At 40.9% G+C, this 16,632-nt stretch overlaps 1 long non-coding RNA gene across 1 annotated transcript; it reads right to left on the bottom strand.

The window, feature by feature from the left end:
* Positions 1-3,562: 3,562 nt before the first annotated feature.
* Positions 3,563-15,906, bottom strand: LOC130721117 (uncharacterized). The gene is made up of 3 exons (XR_009013346.1): positions 15,771-15,906; positions 13,680-15,333; positions 3,563-5,050 (listed from the first exon to the last, which is right to left on the bottom strand). It is a non-coding gene; the product is annotated as an uncharacterized LOC130721117 (long non-coding RNA).
* Between the last annotated feature and the right edge of the window lie 726 nt (positions 15,907-16,632).

Below are 16,632 nucleotides of genomic sequence, written 5' to 3'. Positions count from 1 at the left end.
GTCACTGCAATTGAGGAGTCTCAAGACATTGAGAACATGAAGGTTGATGAACTTATTGGCTCTTTGCAGACATTTGAGTTGAAACTGAGTGGAAAATCTGAGAAGAAGAATAAGAGTATTGCTTTTGTGTCTAACACTGAAGAAGGTAATGATGAAGACTGTGAGGGTGAAAACCTTTCTGAGGCTCTGGCTATGCTAGCAAAAAAATTCAACAGGGCTTTGAGGAAGATTGACAAAAGAACCAGACCTAATGTCCAGGACATGAAGTTCGACAACAAACCCAAGTTTTCAAATTCACAGAGGAAGACCAAGGAAGAAGAAAGACCTGTTTAGAACAAAGGAGTTCAATGTCATGAATGTGAAGGATATGGTCACATCAGGTCTGAATGAGCCACTTATCTAAAGAAGCAAAAGAAAGGTATGATGGTAACTTGGTCAGATGAAGACACTGAAGATGAGGAGGAGATATCTGCAAACAAAGTCAATGCTTTCTCTGGAACTATCTGTGAGTCTGAGACAAGTGATGAGGACATCTCTGATGAGGAATTGGCTGAAACTTACAAGCTGCTACACAACATGTGGGAAGAAGCATGCAAACTTGTAAGAGAAAAGAAAAGTGAGATAGAACAACTTGTTTCTCAGAATGAAAGGTTGAAAGAGCTCAGCACTAAGCTGAAGGAAGATCTGGAGGAATGGCAAAGTAAGTTTAATAATGCTGATGTTATGGAAAAGGCTAACCTACTGTTGATTAATGCAGGACTTCAAGAGGAAGTGACAACTCTGACAAGAAGACTTGAAGCCACTCATAAATCTGTTAGAATGTTGAACAGTGGTTCTGATATGCTTGATGAAATTCTGAAAGAAACTAGCAAGCAAGGAGGGAGTTTGAAGGGAATTGGCTTTGACTATAGAACATCAAACAAAGAAAATCAGAAAGGTTCAAAGAAATTTGTGTCTGCTGCAAAACAAATTGAATTCAAGAAGCCCAGAAATTATCAGTTACCAGATTCATTGCCTCGACATGTACCTCTGCATGTGAAACCCCAGCTTAAGCTTGACAAAACTTTACCTTGAAAGTGTCACTACTGTGGTAAGAATGGTCATATAAAGCCCTACTGTTACAGGTTATATGGTTATCCTCAGATGCACGATAAAAAGCCTGTTCAGATGAGGAAGCAATGGAAGCCCAAGGGTGAAGTCAGATGTCAGGTAGCCTACACGTCTTTCAGAACATCATCAAAGGAAGATTGGTATTTTGATAGTGGCTGCTCAAAGCACATGACATGAAACAAGAGCTTCTTGCAAGGCATCAGAAGTCACTCCACCAACTATGTTACTTTTGGAGATGGAGCTAAAGGAAAGATCAAGGGAGTAGGAAAGATTGTCAGCACAGAATCTCCTAACTTGAACAATGTGTTACTTGTAAATGGTTTAACTGCCAACCTAATCAGCATATGTCAACTGTGTGATCAAGGGTATGATGTGAAGTTTAATAAGATAGAATGTGTTGTGACCACTGATGATGAGAGAGTTGTGATGAGAGGAGTCAGATCAAAAGACAACTGTTATATGTGGACATCAGAAGATAAAGCTCATGTTTCCAGATGTTTGTTAACTAAAGAAGATGAGGTGAATGTATGGCATCAAAGACTAGGACATCTCAACTACATGAGCATGCAAAAGATTATTGCAGATGAAGCAATAAGGGGATTGCCCAATTTGAGCTTGAGAGAAGGAAAGCTATATGGAGAATGTCAGATTGGTAAGCAAACCAAGGTGCCACACAAGATGCTCCAGCATCAGACCACGACAAAGGTTCTTGAATTGTTTCACATGGATCTCATGGGTCCTATGCAGGTTGAAAGCTTGGGAGGAAAAAGGTATGTGTTTGTCTGTGTAGATGATTTTTCAAGGTATACATGGGTTGAATTTATGAGAGAAAAATCAGAGACTTTTGAAATATTCAAGAATCTATGTATGAGACTTCAGAATGAGAAGGATTGTGTGATTGTAAGAATCAGAAGTGATCATGGAAGGGAGTTTGAGAATTCAAAATTCTTGGAGTTCTGTGGAACAGAAGGTATTAGCCATGAATTTTCTGCCCCAATCACTCCACAGCAGAATGGAATTGTTGAAAGGAAAAATAGAACTCTCCAGGAATCAGCTAGAGTAATGTTACATGCTAAGAAGATTCCACACCAGTTTTGGGCTGAAGCTATGAGTACTGCCTGTTACATACATAATAGAGTCACCATCAGGGCAGGGACATCCTCTACACAGTATGAGCTATGGAAAGGTAGAAAGCCGTCTGTAAAATACTTTCACATATTTGGAAGTAAATGTTATATCCTTGCAGATCGTGCTCCTAAGAGGAAGCTTGATCCTAGAAGTGATGAAGAAATTTTCATGGGGTATTCAATGAACAGCAAAGCTTATAGAGTTTTTAACTCTCGCACAAGGACCATGATGGAATCTGTGAATGTGATTGTGGATGATGAACCAAGCAAGAAGGAAGAAGCAGTTTTGAATGAAGATGATGATGGTGCTGATGTTCCAGCCGATTGTAACACCCCGATTTCGGTGGCGTCACTTTAGTAACCAAAAGTAAACTTAATGCGGAAAAACGTGAATATTTTTTTTTTGATAATAACTAAGACAAGACTGAATTAAATAAAATCCAAATGCGAAAAGCAATATAACTAATATGCAATATATAAACAGCCCCCCCGCTGCAAGTAACAACCTCGTCACGAGTAAACCTCCAGTGACGGTAATAGAAGAGTAGCGCCCGTAGGCAATATGTACAAACCGAATATAAAGGTAAGTGTTCGCAACACTATCCCTCAAAACTGAGAATAAGCTGACCCAATGGCCTGAAAATAAGACCTCCTAAGTCCAACCAACTCTCTGTGATTCCCATAAGGAAACCACACAAAAAGCTATAGGCGGAACTACCCTGTCCCCTAAAGAAGCAAATGAAGCAAGACTGTCAGAGCTAAACTCTACTCCTACACTAATCCTAACTCGAGGAGCTCATACCAACACTCAAAACTATGTGCTAGCATGATCGTCGTCTGAATCAGAATCCAGAACAACTAAGTCTACCAACCCTATCCGTCCTCCCCTCGCAACCGCAGTGCGCTCCGATGCTGGACTCACGGGCTTAGGGCCCGAACCCTGATCATCAATGACCGCTACGCTAGGTGCACTAGACCCTGCTGAAGGCACTCCCACTGGCTCCTCCTCTGAGGGATCCTCCTCGTCTGAAGACAACGGTGGTGGTGGTGGTCCTCCAAGTCCTGGTCCACAGTGAACGCCCGGTGGCAAGTTGAAGCTGACAGAGCATCTCCTCAACACTCCTGACCTCAGGAGTCCTCCACTATCTACGTGGTCCTCCATGATACGCCCCGAATACGTCGCTCGATGGCTCGCGAGGTCAACCACCCACGACTAGGGGTCGTCCTGATCGATCATCTCGTACCTAATCCCCCCCGAAGGGTGGACCATTGTGAACCAATCCGCAATGGACATCTGACAAAAGGCGTTGTCCGCCAAAACACACACAGAAGACGCGAGGGTCAACTCTAAAGAACTATGTAGATAATAAACCCAATAGGTACAAATAATAGATAGCCACTTAGGCTTATAACTAGAGATATCATTCCTAGGGTTGCATGTTCCACAATAACATAAACGCAATAATAGCAAATAGCATGTTCCAAATAGGATTAACAATTACCAGTCACACTCAACAACTAAATTGATATGCATGTTGCATGATATGCAAATGACGGTTAACCCAGTTAACCACATGCATTCCGGAAAGGGATGGACATCAAACGGATCAGCCCTAACACCAGCCACGGTGGAGCCATTTCGGCCCGCGTGCCTCTTACTCCAACAACCACGCGTAGTCAGATCAGCAGTAAACCCGTAGGTCTGCCATTTCGGTCTGCTACAAGAGATGTCTACAAACGCTCTTACACGGCATTCCGGGTCTTATGACCATTTTGGAAACCGACGAGGTCCAGAGTACGTCCTGTGTTAATACCTCATTAATGTTGCATGTATGCAGGATGATTAGTCAAACAACGTCTCCGAATCTCACTCGACACGTCGCCACGTGTTCTAGGTAAATTAAAGTCTCTAAAAGCTTACCCTAAGGTAACGGTCGATTCTGCGACCAAAAGACACACTTCACATCAACACATAGCTGCTCCAACAGCACAAGAGTATCACATACTCGGGAACTATCAATTCCCCGGACTTATCCCCAGGATAGCCCAACAACATAGCTGCTCCAACAGCACAACAACAAACGCTGCTCCAACAGCACAACAACGACATACTCAACACTTGGATCCGACGACACTTCTCGTTTTTTCCAAAATTAAGATTTGACTTCCAATGCCTTCCTTCGAGGTTGTTATCATTACTTAAAGATTTAGAGGATATTTAAGGTCTTATGAGTTTTCTTTATAAAATAGATTCCATTTTGTCTTATCGCAAGTCTTATACATTTTCAGGATCTCCCAATCCCAAGTCGCTTCCAGAGAATGTCTCGATCCACTTAACAAAAATAAGGCCCGAACCTCGTTCGTCCTATCAAACTTTCTCAAAACTCTCAAAATAAAATCGGCATGACCTGCCCGCTATTCTCACCATTCAGAATCTCAGATTCCAGTGCAAAGCATATTTAAACCATCACAATCAACATGTCATATATCAATAAATCTCATTATAAACACTTAGCACTTAGCATATAAGGCATGCACCACACATCCTAGATTACCCACATAGCACATAGCATGTAAGTCAATCTCAAAAGCATTCAGTAGATTCATCATCTACATTGTCAGCCGAAGCCTCAGAAAACATTTTCCAATCACACACAATCCAGTGCATAAACATTAAACAATGTCGAAAACATCGACCCTAAGTATTAACTAGAGATTCAGTGAGAAGCCCTCACCTGAAGGTTCTCCAGAATGATCGTCTAGCGCTTCCTCGCACACAAAGTGTTGTTCCTCAGAGAAATCCTCAAAAGCACCTTTAAAGTAAATCACAAAATACTATCAGAATCTATCGGAAACTAAGCTATCAATACTTACTAAGGTTACTCGAAGTAATCTATACTCTAAGGTACGATAATCTAGCGCGAAAGACAAGTTTTCGGAAAAGGAAATTTTCCTCCTCCCCCTTAAATAGGTTCGGCCACTTTTCACAATTAGGAGACTCGATTTTTCTTCGATCAAACTTGGTTCCTATGCTATCCTTAGCCGTAACTAAGGGTATTCTGAACTCGGAAAAATTATCGGATCAAAAACTGTCGCAGGGGTATTTTGGTCATGATTTTTAACTTAGAAATTTCAAAACTGAAATCCCAAAAACCAAATTTTGCAGGGACGTCACCAACGACGTTTATGACAACTAATCCTAGTAGCACTAAGCTAAGGCGATAGTTTTCAGCCTAAAGGTTGAAGCTTTACTCCAAAAACTCCAAAAATGGGTATTTTAGGCTAAAATTGATTCCGGCGGAATTCCGGCGACATAACGGAAAATCTAACCCGGCAGAAGTGATCTTGGGCATGTAAGGAAGAGGTTTAGAATCAGAAATGAAAGATTCAGGATAGTTTTGCAAAAACCCATAAACTATCAGCTCAGAAAAGTCTACAGAAAAGCTATGGAAAAAGCGATCAGAGGTAAGGATTAGCGACTATACCTCGAAACCTTGAAGTAGCAACTGATTGATCGACGATCAAGCAAGGATTGAACAAAAACTCTTCTTCCTTCTTCCTTGTTCTTGGCCGCGGGTTTGGAGAGAAAAATGGAGGAAAATTTGTGTTTTTCTTCCTTTCTTTGCTATATATAGAAGATGGAAATTCGCGGGAAAATGAAAGTTTCGCGAATCTGATTTTTCCGGCGTCATTCTCCATGAATTAATAGATATGTTTTGGCAAAAGAATTCCAAAACTATAAAGAGGTCTCCTTGTATTTTTGGCAACTAATGCATAGTCGGTATAAAACTATTTTACCCGATAAGTTGCTTTTTGCATCGAATGTCGGAATAGAAAACTTCCTTCTGAAGAAAGATTGAAATCATCAAGAGAAATGGGTGTACGCGTGTGGAATATTCATTTGAAGCTCTGAATAGAAAAAGTCTTCATTGTCGAGAAATTCTAGGGTTTTGAAATACCAGGGTTTCGGTTTCGGCAAACTTCCGATGATTGGAATCGGACGTTCGTAGATCCTAGAGTTTCGCCTCGAAACGATTTTGATATATGGAAAAAGAGAAGTTCTAACATTTCTCTGAAGATTTTTGGAATTAACTTTCATCGTGCCTAAAAGTGAAAATTAGCTATATACTAGGGTTTCTGACCTAGGTTGAAGCGTAAAACGATCGTGCTATAACTTTTATCGATCATAATGTAATCCTTGAACTTTTCCTGAACTTTCTCCTTCATAAATATATTTCATTTAATAATCTTTTGTTCAGAATCCCCTTCATATTACACAATCCCTAATCATGAATAAGAAATTTATTCACTTAGCATAAGCTTAAAAACTTAGGCCTTACAGAATAGGTCTTCTGTGCTAAGTTGTGTGACTCTGCAAAGAGTAAAACCTTGATTGTCTGCCAAGCGATTTTCGCTTTAATTGATTGAAGTTGCTACCTAATCATATTGTATAGCTATGCATAATACTATCTTATGATTGGTACTGACTGTTTGCTAAACAAATACAGAACATGGTGAACGCGAACCAACTTGCTGAGATGGTGGCCACTTTGGTCCAAGCAATGACTGTACAAACGAATGACAATGCACATAGGCGTGCTGCTGAGGATGCACGTGAGCTACACCGGCTTCAGAGAGAAGCAGCCCTGGACCAGAACAAGGGATTGAATGATTTTAGAAGGCAGGATCCACCCAAGTTCACAGGTGGGACTGACCCGGACGAGGCGGATCTCTGGATCCAAGAGATAGAGAAGATTTTCGAAGTACTACAGACTAGTGAAGGGGCTAAGGTGGGCCTGGCAACTTATCTACTACTGGGCGATGCTGAGTACTGGTGGAGGGGCGCCAGAGGGATGATGGAGGCAAACCATGTTGAGGTGAACTGGAATTTTTTCGTGCCGCCTTTCTGGAGAAGTATTTTCCTGATAGTGCTCGTGACGAGCGTGAGTCGTAGTTTCTGACTCTTCGTCAAGGGAGCATGACCTTTCCGAAATATGCTGCTAAGTTGGAATCCTTGGCCAAACACTTTCGATTTTTCCGTGATCAGGTTGATGAACCCTATATGTGCAAGCGCTTTGTGAGGGGACTGAGAGCTGACATTGAGGACTCAGTGAGACCGTTGGGGATTATGAGGTTTCAAGCTTTGGTTGAGAAGGCCACCGAGGTGGAGCTGATGAAGAATAGGAGGATGGATCGGGCTGGAACTGGGGGACCAATGAGGTCGAGTCCCCGGAGCTATCAAGGAAAAGGAAAGTTACAGATGAAGAAGCCTTATCAGCGTCTTACGGGGGAAGGGTTTACCCCAGGACCGTACAGGCCTACGATTGCTGCTGCGGGAGGAGCAGGAAGCCAAGCTGGGAGCCGTGAGATAACATGTTTCAAATGCGGGGAGATTGGGCACTACTCCACGAAATGCCCGAAGGGGAAGCCGAGGTGTTTCAAGTGTGATCTACCAGGACATCTGGCCAACAACTGCAAGACACCCAAGGTTGAGTCATTTGTTAACACCGTAAGGGGAAAGCGCCTTGCTGCTAAAGGAAGGGTTTACATCATGGACGGTGAAGAAGCTGAGGGGTTAACCAGAGGAGAGCGCAAGAACGATGGTAACCTTCTAACTATTCTTTCTCATTCTAGTATAGTATACTCTTCGTTACCCCCGTAGCGTGTGCAACACGCCTGAACTTGTTTTTACCGCTAAGCTTTGACCTTATAGTTATTACACCTACTAAGAATTTATTTGACTGCTGCTCGTGTTTTAACTATAGAAGTTACACGAGGTTTAGAATAACACACTAAGTCTAGAAAGTAGTCTTCCACCGATGCGATTATGAGGAAGCTAGTAGCTGAAGAACGAATCTTAGGGAGATTCCTTATGGGTAGTATACGTGTTATGTTGAGGGTGCGTAGTTCCGTAGCGGGATCATTAAAGGATTTAGTATCAGGATATTTGTGACTACTAGAGGATAGGAACTCATTGACTGTTCCAGTGGGTTTTTCTAAATTTCCACCTTCGATGTATTAGGCCTGATCAACTTAATATTGAGGGGGTGATATTCGGAATCACAGCTGGTAATGGACTTTGATAGAAGGATGTGTAAGATGAATTTGAATTGATCGAGGATTAGTCGGATTTGGGAGGAAAGTTCGTGTTAAGCATTTGATTGTAAAAGATTAAGATTTAAATCTTTGGAAGTCGATGAGTGTCGTATAGACATTGATTGGTTAGTTCGTGTGATTACTCCAAGTAGAGGTAGACTAAGTCAAGAGATTTAATGCTGGAAAAGTATTAAGTAGTTTCTCGGAAGTTATGAAGTCATAGGTTATGTGATTACTAAGTGGAATTGTTAGAGACTAAATAAGTTGGATTTAATCAGGTTTTAGATGATAGCTTGATGGTAGCAAGAGTGAGAAGAATTAACTCTGAACTAGATTGTTATAGTCGAGTTCGAGGAATAAGTTTTGCTAAGCGTTGGATTAATATGTGGAGACATTATAGTCTTAAGAGATGAATTTTCGCTTGAAAAGTGTTGAATTAATGATTAAGTTGGAGAAAGAAAGTTTTAGCATAAGTTGAATACTTGAGGTTGATGATATGGATTCCAAAGAGATATGCTAAGATTACTAAGGGAGATTTACTAAGTTGGATTGAAATCTTAGGGTTAAGATTTATCTTGAGAGTTGAGAATCGCGTACGAGTAGGAGATCTTATGGTTGTAGGTGTGACAATATGATTTGAATCTTAGAAGATTGGAGATCTGAAGGTGAGTTTCAGGTTAAGACCATTGAGGTATAGTATAAGAGAGATCTTGAAGTAAAGGAATTCTGGGTTGTGTAGAGTGTTAAGGTTGGTTATAAGTTGGTGATCGATTGATGTTGATTAGGAGGTTGCGGACATAATGACCATGTGATAAGATTTGAATGATGTTAGCCTAATAAGTTGTGAATGTGAAAGCATGAGGTCAGGTCGTTTGGGTAAGTGAAGGAGTTATAGTTTTTAAGAAACGGATATTCATTTAAGAAGTATTGAAGGATTAAAGGTCAGTAGAGAACCAAACTTGGTGAAGGTTTAGGTTTTAAATCTAGGAATGTCTGTCTAAGGTGTGTAGGACTCGAAGTTTGTCAGAATTTGATTGAGAGATTAAGAAGTTGATTGACGAGATGGTGATTGAGTGACAAAAAAAAAAGTGTTAGTATTAAGATGAATACCTGAGGTTGTTATATTTGGACGAGTTTAGCAGAGTTTAGGAGTCCATGGAACTTTGTTATGGATTTTGATGATGCATATTACGGTTAACAAGTGAATTTTACTAAAGTTGAATGAGAATCCTAGGGCTAAGGTTGACCTAGTGAGCTGAGATTCAGGTACACATAAGAGGTTTAGTGGTGTTAGCGGTTGCGATAACAGTTAAATCTCAGAATGTTGAAGGATCGGATGATAAAATGGCTAGTTAAGTCCCTTGAGGTATAGTTATGATTTAATCTTCTAGAGGATAAGTCTCGATTTGTGCGAAGTGTTAGGGATTTCAGTAAGTGTAAGTAGGTTTGAGTGAGGGAAGTTTTGAGGAAGAAGACGATAATAATGGATTGTTAGATATTAAGAGGAGGATTATCTTATAAGTTGTTGATAAATTGACGTTGAAGGGGATAAGATTAGTGAAGGACAAGAAATAAGGATATAAGTCGAGTTCTAAATTCGAATAGTGACTAAGTAGAAGTTTGATTTCTTGGTGTTTGTAAAGATAGTTACGAAGTTGGAGGTGTTTTAACGGACTAGCAGTTTCCAACGGGATGAATCGTCTAGAAGTTATCGAATGGACAAGTTGAGTTTTGGATTGTAGATGAAGATCACGAGGACAAGTTGAGTATTTACTTTGAAATGACAGAGAGGCACCGAGTTTAAGAAGAATTTCGGACGACCGAAAGTAAAGGAGTAAATGGCTAAGATTGTGCGACTGCACGGAATGCCAACCGGTATCATTTCAAGCAGTGATCCGACGCAAGTGATCGAGCCAGACGACATGAAGTTGAATGATGGTTTGTCATTTGAGACGCCGACAGTTAGCAGTGAGGATAGAAGAGTGAAACGGTTAAGGGGAAAACAGATTGCTTAAGTAAAGGTTATGAGGAACAATGACACCGGCAATACTACATGGGAATTGGAAGACCAGATCAAGGAACTGTATTCCGGACTTTTTGCAGAACTCTGAGTTTCGAGGACGAAACTTTCTTTTTGGAGGGGAGTATTGTAAGACCTGGATTTTCCCGCGATTTCACCCACCTATAAATAGGCGAAAAAGCAAAAATCTCTTCATTCTCACCCATTCAAGGCCGCAAGCAAGGAGAGAGGAGGAGAGGAAGATTTTTCGCGAAAACTTGACCAATCTTCGTGCAGTTCGTCCCTACTTCTAGGTATTGAGGTAACTAGCATGATTCCTACCTCTGATTACTGTTTCTGTTGCGTTTCTGTAGTCGTTTCTGTGCTCACAGTTTTGAGCTTTTTGTAAAATTGTCCGATTTCTCTGATTTCTTGGTTGGGTTATGTTCCTTACGTTCCCATGAGTCTAAAACCTCTGTCAGTAATCGCCGATTGTGATCGAGCTGTCCAGGATCTGAAAAACTGTTTCAAAACCTTTTTGTCTCACATTTCGAAACTTTATTGTCGAAAAGTCATAATCTGACTTCGTGCCTTTAGGATTTGTTGTCACGGATGTCGTTAGGATCATTGCTGTCAAATTTGTTTTCAGAACTGATAACTTTGAGGTTTTGAGTTTTTATTTTGGATCAAAATGCCCCTGGATAGTCGTATTTCAACCCGATTGTCCGAAAATTGTTCTGACAGTTTCTTTGCCTTAGTTTTACCCTAAAACTACCTTGTAAACAGATTTGATCGAAGAAAAAGAGCCGGAGCTCTTTTTCCTTAATGGCCGAGAGTTATTCCTTTAAGGGGGAGTTTTCGTTTTCGAAAACTTGTCTTTTCGTACCCGGATGTCGTATTCTGAAGCTTTAATGCTTTGTCTATCGTTTATGTACTGTATTGCGATCGAACTAATCGATTTTGTTTGGATTCTGCTTTGTTTTCTCCGAGGTTCAGTTGAAGGAACTTTGGAAGGTTCAAAGCACTTGATTGAAGGAGCTTGTGATTTCGAAGCTGGATCAACTCGAGGTTAGGGCAACTTACTATATTAGCTATGATTGCATGATAGGCGTCGATAAATTCGACTTATGCTTTATCTGATGTTGTTTATGATGATTAGTTGTTGTTATGATGTTTTACATAACCTGTGATGTTGTGCTTTTGTTGGATTGAGCGTTTTCACGCGACTTCGGAGTGGAGATTCATCGATCTGGTGATCTTTGATATTTCAGGTTGGATGAACAACCCTAGGCAAGTCCAAACGAGGGGTTTGAGGCTTAGCCATTTGTTGGGATTCGTTTGAATACTTAGACTTTCCCCGGGAAACTTCTTTAGGAGGGTTTTAGAAAACTTAGAATGATTAGAATTTCGAAAAGTAGAGACTTTGGGAGACTTAGACTTTGAGAAATAAACTCATAACTTGACTAATTCGAATTGAAACAATTTTCATTAACGTTTACGCATAGGAGAACTGAAGGGGAAAATATTTACGAAAGACGGGGAAAAGTCGACCTTGTTGTGGGTTTGGAGAGTTATTGGAATTGGGAAAGCCACTAAGGTGAGCTATGGTGATGATTGAAAGTCACCGAGTACTTTAGTACTCTTGGGAGTGTTGTTCGAGTCGTGCTGTATTGACCGGCACAGACTCTGGGCTTTGTTTGTGGGTTTTGTGGTGGGAGTTGTGTTGTATTGACCGACACTAACTCCGAGTCGTGTTGTATTGACCGACACTGACTCCGGCTTTGATTTTGGGTTTTGTGGTGGGAGTTGTGTTGTATTGACCGACACTAACTCCGAGTCGTGTTGTATTGACCGACACTGACTCCGGCTTTGATTTTGGGTTTTGTGGTGGGAGTTGTGTTGTATTGACCGACACTAACTCCGAGTTGTGTTGTATTGACCGACACTAACTCATGGTTTTGTTGAGATTGGGTGGTGAGCTAAACACTTATGTGGTGAGGACGAGTCGTGGTTTTGATAATCATATTGCACACATGCATATACGCGATGAAGTGCCAAGCAGAGTACTTCGGTGTAGCAGGAAGTAACGATCAGCCATGCAGAGTTGAATCGGTCCTGACTATATCTGGCACAACAGGAGGTAACGATCATCCATGTAGAGTTGTAACGTGCCTGTTGATGTTCGGCATAGCAAGCAGAAACGGTCAAACCATGTAGAGTTTGTACCGTCTTGACTATAGCCAAAGGTGATAAGCGACGCCCGAGCAGAAATGGTTAAACACGAGGCCAGTGTTACGACCGTCTCGAGGTGCCCAGCCTATAAGTGGCAATACCGTTGGTTTGTCCCGTCGCCAAGCAGAGTGACGTCGTTGATTTGTTCCGTCGCCAAGCAGAGTGACGTTGTTGATTTGTTCCGTCGCCAAGCAGAGTGACGTTGTTGATTTGTCCCGTCGCCAAGCAGAGTGATGTTATTCGGGTTTGTGTCAGCATATTCTGCACTGGCACACAAAGCATCTTATTATGATTGGCGTTGCATGACATATCGTGCACTCTAACTATAGTTGTTGAGATCTGATGATTTGATGTTGATAAACATCGTTATGTGTTTTGACGATTGAATTGTGTAAGAGAATCGATAACATGCTATGTATATACCTTAGGGTAGGCAATACATAACTTATATGTATATATATACAACATATATATATACCCCCTCTATCGCATGTTGATTGTATATCTATTGTATTCTGTAAGTTGACCCTAGCGCCTTTGCTTTGTTTGTATGTTTGTGTTTGGGCGGTCGGCCTGCTGCCAGGCGTCCGTCAGCCGGTTCGTGATGATTCGTTGTGCGGAAAAGACCCGGAGCGAAATGACTATTACTGAAGCTTTCGACGAGGACCCGGACTTCATGCCTGATCGAGGGAGGGTCGATGATAGTAGTGTGGGATATGGGTGGTTAGAGTCTTTTGAGTTGGTTGTTACTGTAATAGCTCTGATTCGTTTCGCTTTTGGGACAGGGTAGGTTCCCGACGCATGGCTTTTGTGTGGTTCTCTTACTGAGGGATCACAGTGAGTCAGTCGGACCATAGGGGTCTTTGCTTAGGCCATTTTGAGGCCGACTTTCTCCTAGTGGTTTGTAATTATAATTTTTCTCACTTACACTTCTGGGTCTGTATATATTTGCCTACGGGCACACTACTTTGGAGTCACTGCGAGTGCGCGTCCCGTGGAAGTGCAGCTGAGGCTGTACATGTTTATATTTGATGTATATTGGTTAGTTTAGTGGTCGGGCTATGTCTTTATTTCCTATTGCTTGATTTAAAAGGAATCAAACGAAAAAAAATTACCTGTTTTCCGCGTAGAGTTATTTTTGGTTACTAAAGTGGCACCCGGAAATCGGGGTGTTACACTGCACATATTCAACCGAGATGCAAATCAAGACAGGTTCAAGCAGGTACAAGTATGTCAGAATATTGACTCAACACTCAGAAACAAAAGGGTAAGTGTACCCATTATCAGAACTCGAAACAGTGTTTCCAAGCAACTCAACCCAGGTTCCCAAAGCTACCCAGCTCTCATTCTCTTAACACAAACAGTTCCCCACATGTGAATCACCCCAAATAACAAATTTCAACAATTTTCACAAACAAAACAAGCATCTAAATTCAGGGTGAAACCGCTTAAGATACGCAAGTAATATGGTGCATAACACAGGCATATAAGGGTAAACTGACTCCACAAAACACAAACTAACTATCCTGTAAAACGTAATTAAATAAGACATAAAAACTAAGAAAACTAAAACTGAACGAAAGATAAAACAGTAAAAAGATAAGGGAAAGAACTCCCTCAATCTGAGCTCTGAGGCTCATCATCATCACTCCCCTCTTCAGCCGCTCCGGTACTTTGAGCTTCAGAATTCCCACTCAGCTCCAGAATTTTCTGCTCAAGATCACCAAAAGGCCAGCGACGCACAAATTTTGCATCAGGTCTTCCTTCTCGCTCCCATTGCAACTGCTGGTTTGTGTGGACAGCATCGACACGGCGGAGTATGGCCCCAACAGCATCATATAACATGAGGATATCTGACTGAGGAGGCAAGCTCTTTTGGGTACTAGGAGTTGCTTGTCGCTGCTGATTACGCTCCTCCTTTTGCCTTCGGTAGAACTCCTCATGATGCCTCCCAGCTTTTTTCATCAGCTTTGTGATCTCTCTGTCAGTGAGTGTGGGTTCTGGCCGAATTGGCGTGTGAATTTCATAAGTACCAAACTGATCCTCTACCAACCGAGTAATCAGAATAGGATAAGGCAACCGAGAATCCACATTATTGCCATTAACAGTATCATAAATCTCATCAGCAATGAGCCTTCCTATATCAATAGGACACTTCTTCAAAATGCAATAGATGACTAGAGTTTCTCAAAGTCGCAAATCACTTTTATGGGAAGTGGGTCAAATAGTGTCCAGAATAAAATGGGCCCAAATTCTTGCATCAAGTGTCAATAAGTTCCTCAGAATACTCGCTATCCTTCTACCAGCAGTGAATTTCCATTTTGCGCCAGGGATGGCAACCGCTTCCAAAATTTCATCGTGCAAGGGGGGCTCCAACAAGTCATGATAAGAGAGGCGTTGCTCTAAAGGATCTCGCTGTGGCAGCTGCAAGTAACGATGAATGGCTTGTGGACTGTAGTCTATTTTGGTTCCTCGGAACCAAGATTTATACGATCGCTCCGATAGTGCATTGGTTTGGTTAATGAGCTTAGCATGAGCATAGAACTCTCGCACTAACACTTCACAACCATAACCAGGCGGTCCAGCCAACTTCCTCCACCCTCTCTCATCAATCACATTGCTGAATTGAGTATATATGCGCAAGGGTATAGAAAACCCCCTCTCCTTAATCACCTGCCTTTTCTCCAAGTCCACGTAGAATTCTTTGTGTTGGGTTGAAAGAAAAGAGGGAGAGTTAGAGGTTGCCCTTGTCTTCCTCTTGTTTGCCATCTACGAAACAAGCATAAGAGTTCCAAACCATCATAATAGTTAGATAAAAATTAATCAAAGAAACTCATTCTCTACTTCACATAAGCAAAATCTCAACTAATCAACCCTCTTCCATGGTGTTCATAACTCAAATTCATTCCAGATCTATGTCGATAATTAGATAAAATAGAATTGAAGAGTAAAACCACTCAACATGTTCAAAATCATGCTTAAATTTCTTTGGGACAACTTATCAAACACCCTGTGAGCATATAAATCAACCCTGCAATTTCAACATTAAACCATGCTTCCCCAAAACATGTACATACTCACCAAACAACCCCTCAACACGATTCAGAACACAGATTCACACACACGCACGGAAAATTTTACTTGTTACTTTCGTCTTCTACATAGACAAGTGAGTGGAGAAAAAGAGGAGATGAAAGGGTACATACCTTGGTCGAGAGACACGCGTGGAGAAAAGAAACACGAACTAGAGGGAAGAGGAAACCAAATTTCGAAAATTTTAAAACAAAAGAAAAAGAAGATGGAAGACCGGCGTGGATGAAACCAGAAGAATAGAAGAACACGTTGGTAACAGAAACAAATTAAAGAAAGAGTTGTTTTTTTTTTAAATAAGGTGAAAAGATAAACCTAAGATATAGTAATATTGTTTTTATATTTGTTATTTTTTTTATCTTGGTGCCCACGTGTTTTAATTTATTTTGGTTTTGCTTTAAATTTTTTTTTTTTTAAACAATCTTGGTGCTATAGCACCGATTTTGATGCTGAAAAAATCAGAACTGGTTTTATTTGACACAAACTTGGTGCTATAGCACCGTTTTTTATGCTAAAAAACACAGAACTAACCTCTCCACCTTTGTCTCGCGCAATAGCACGGAAAATACACTAAAAGCGCGCCAAATTCAGTGCTGAAAATTCCAGAAGCATTTTTTCTAGCCTTGACTCATGCTTTGGCTTGGAAATAGCCTTGAAATGGCCCCATTTCCATGCTATAATTTCCAGTAGCTAAAACTGGCATCTTTCCTGCATCTTTTTTTTTTTTTAATAAATAGTACTAACACTATGAAACACAAAACAAAAGCAGAAAAATCATTAGAACTAAGAAAATAAAACGAAAATGAGACTTAAACTATCACTTGGGTTGTCTCTCAAGAAGCTCAATTTTATAGTCTTAGATAGACTTGCTTCATTACTTAATTAGGAGGATCAAGGGACACAGATGTCTGTCCTCTAACTATTTCCCCACCAAGGTACAATTTCAATCTTTGCCCATTGACAGTAAAAGCATTTTTT

The sequence above is a fragment of the Lotus japonicus genome, chromosome 5, assembly GCF_012489685.1.
Source record: "Lotus japonicus ecotype B-129 chromosome 5, LjGifu_v1.2".
Taxonomy (NCBI): domain Eukaryota; kingdom Viridiplantae; phylum Streptophyta; class Magnoliopsida; order Fabales; family Fabaceae; genus Lotus; species Lotus japonicus.
Note: the sequence above shows the minus strand (reverse complement) of the source record. Positions and strands in the feature narration are given on the sequence as shown.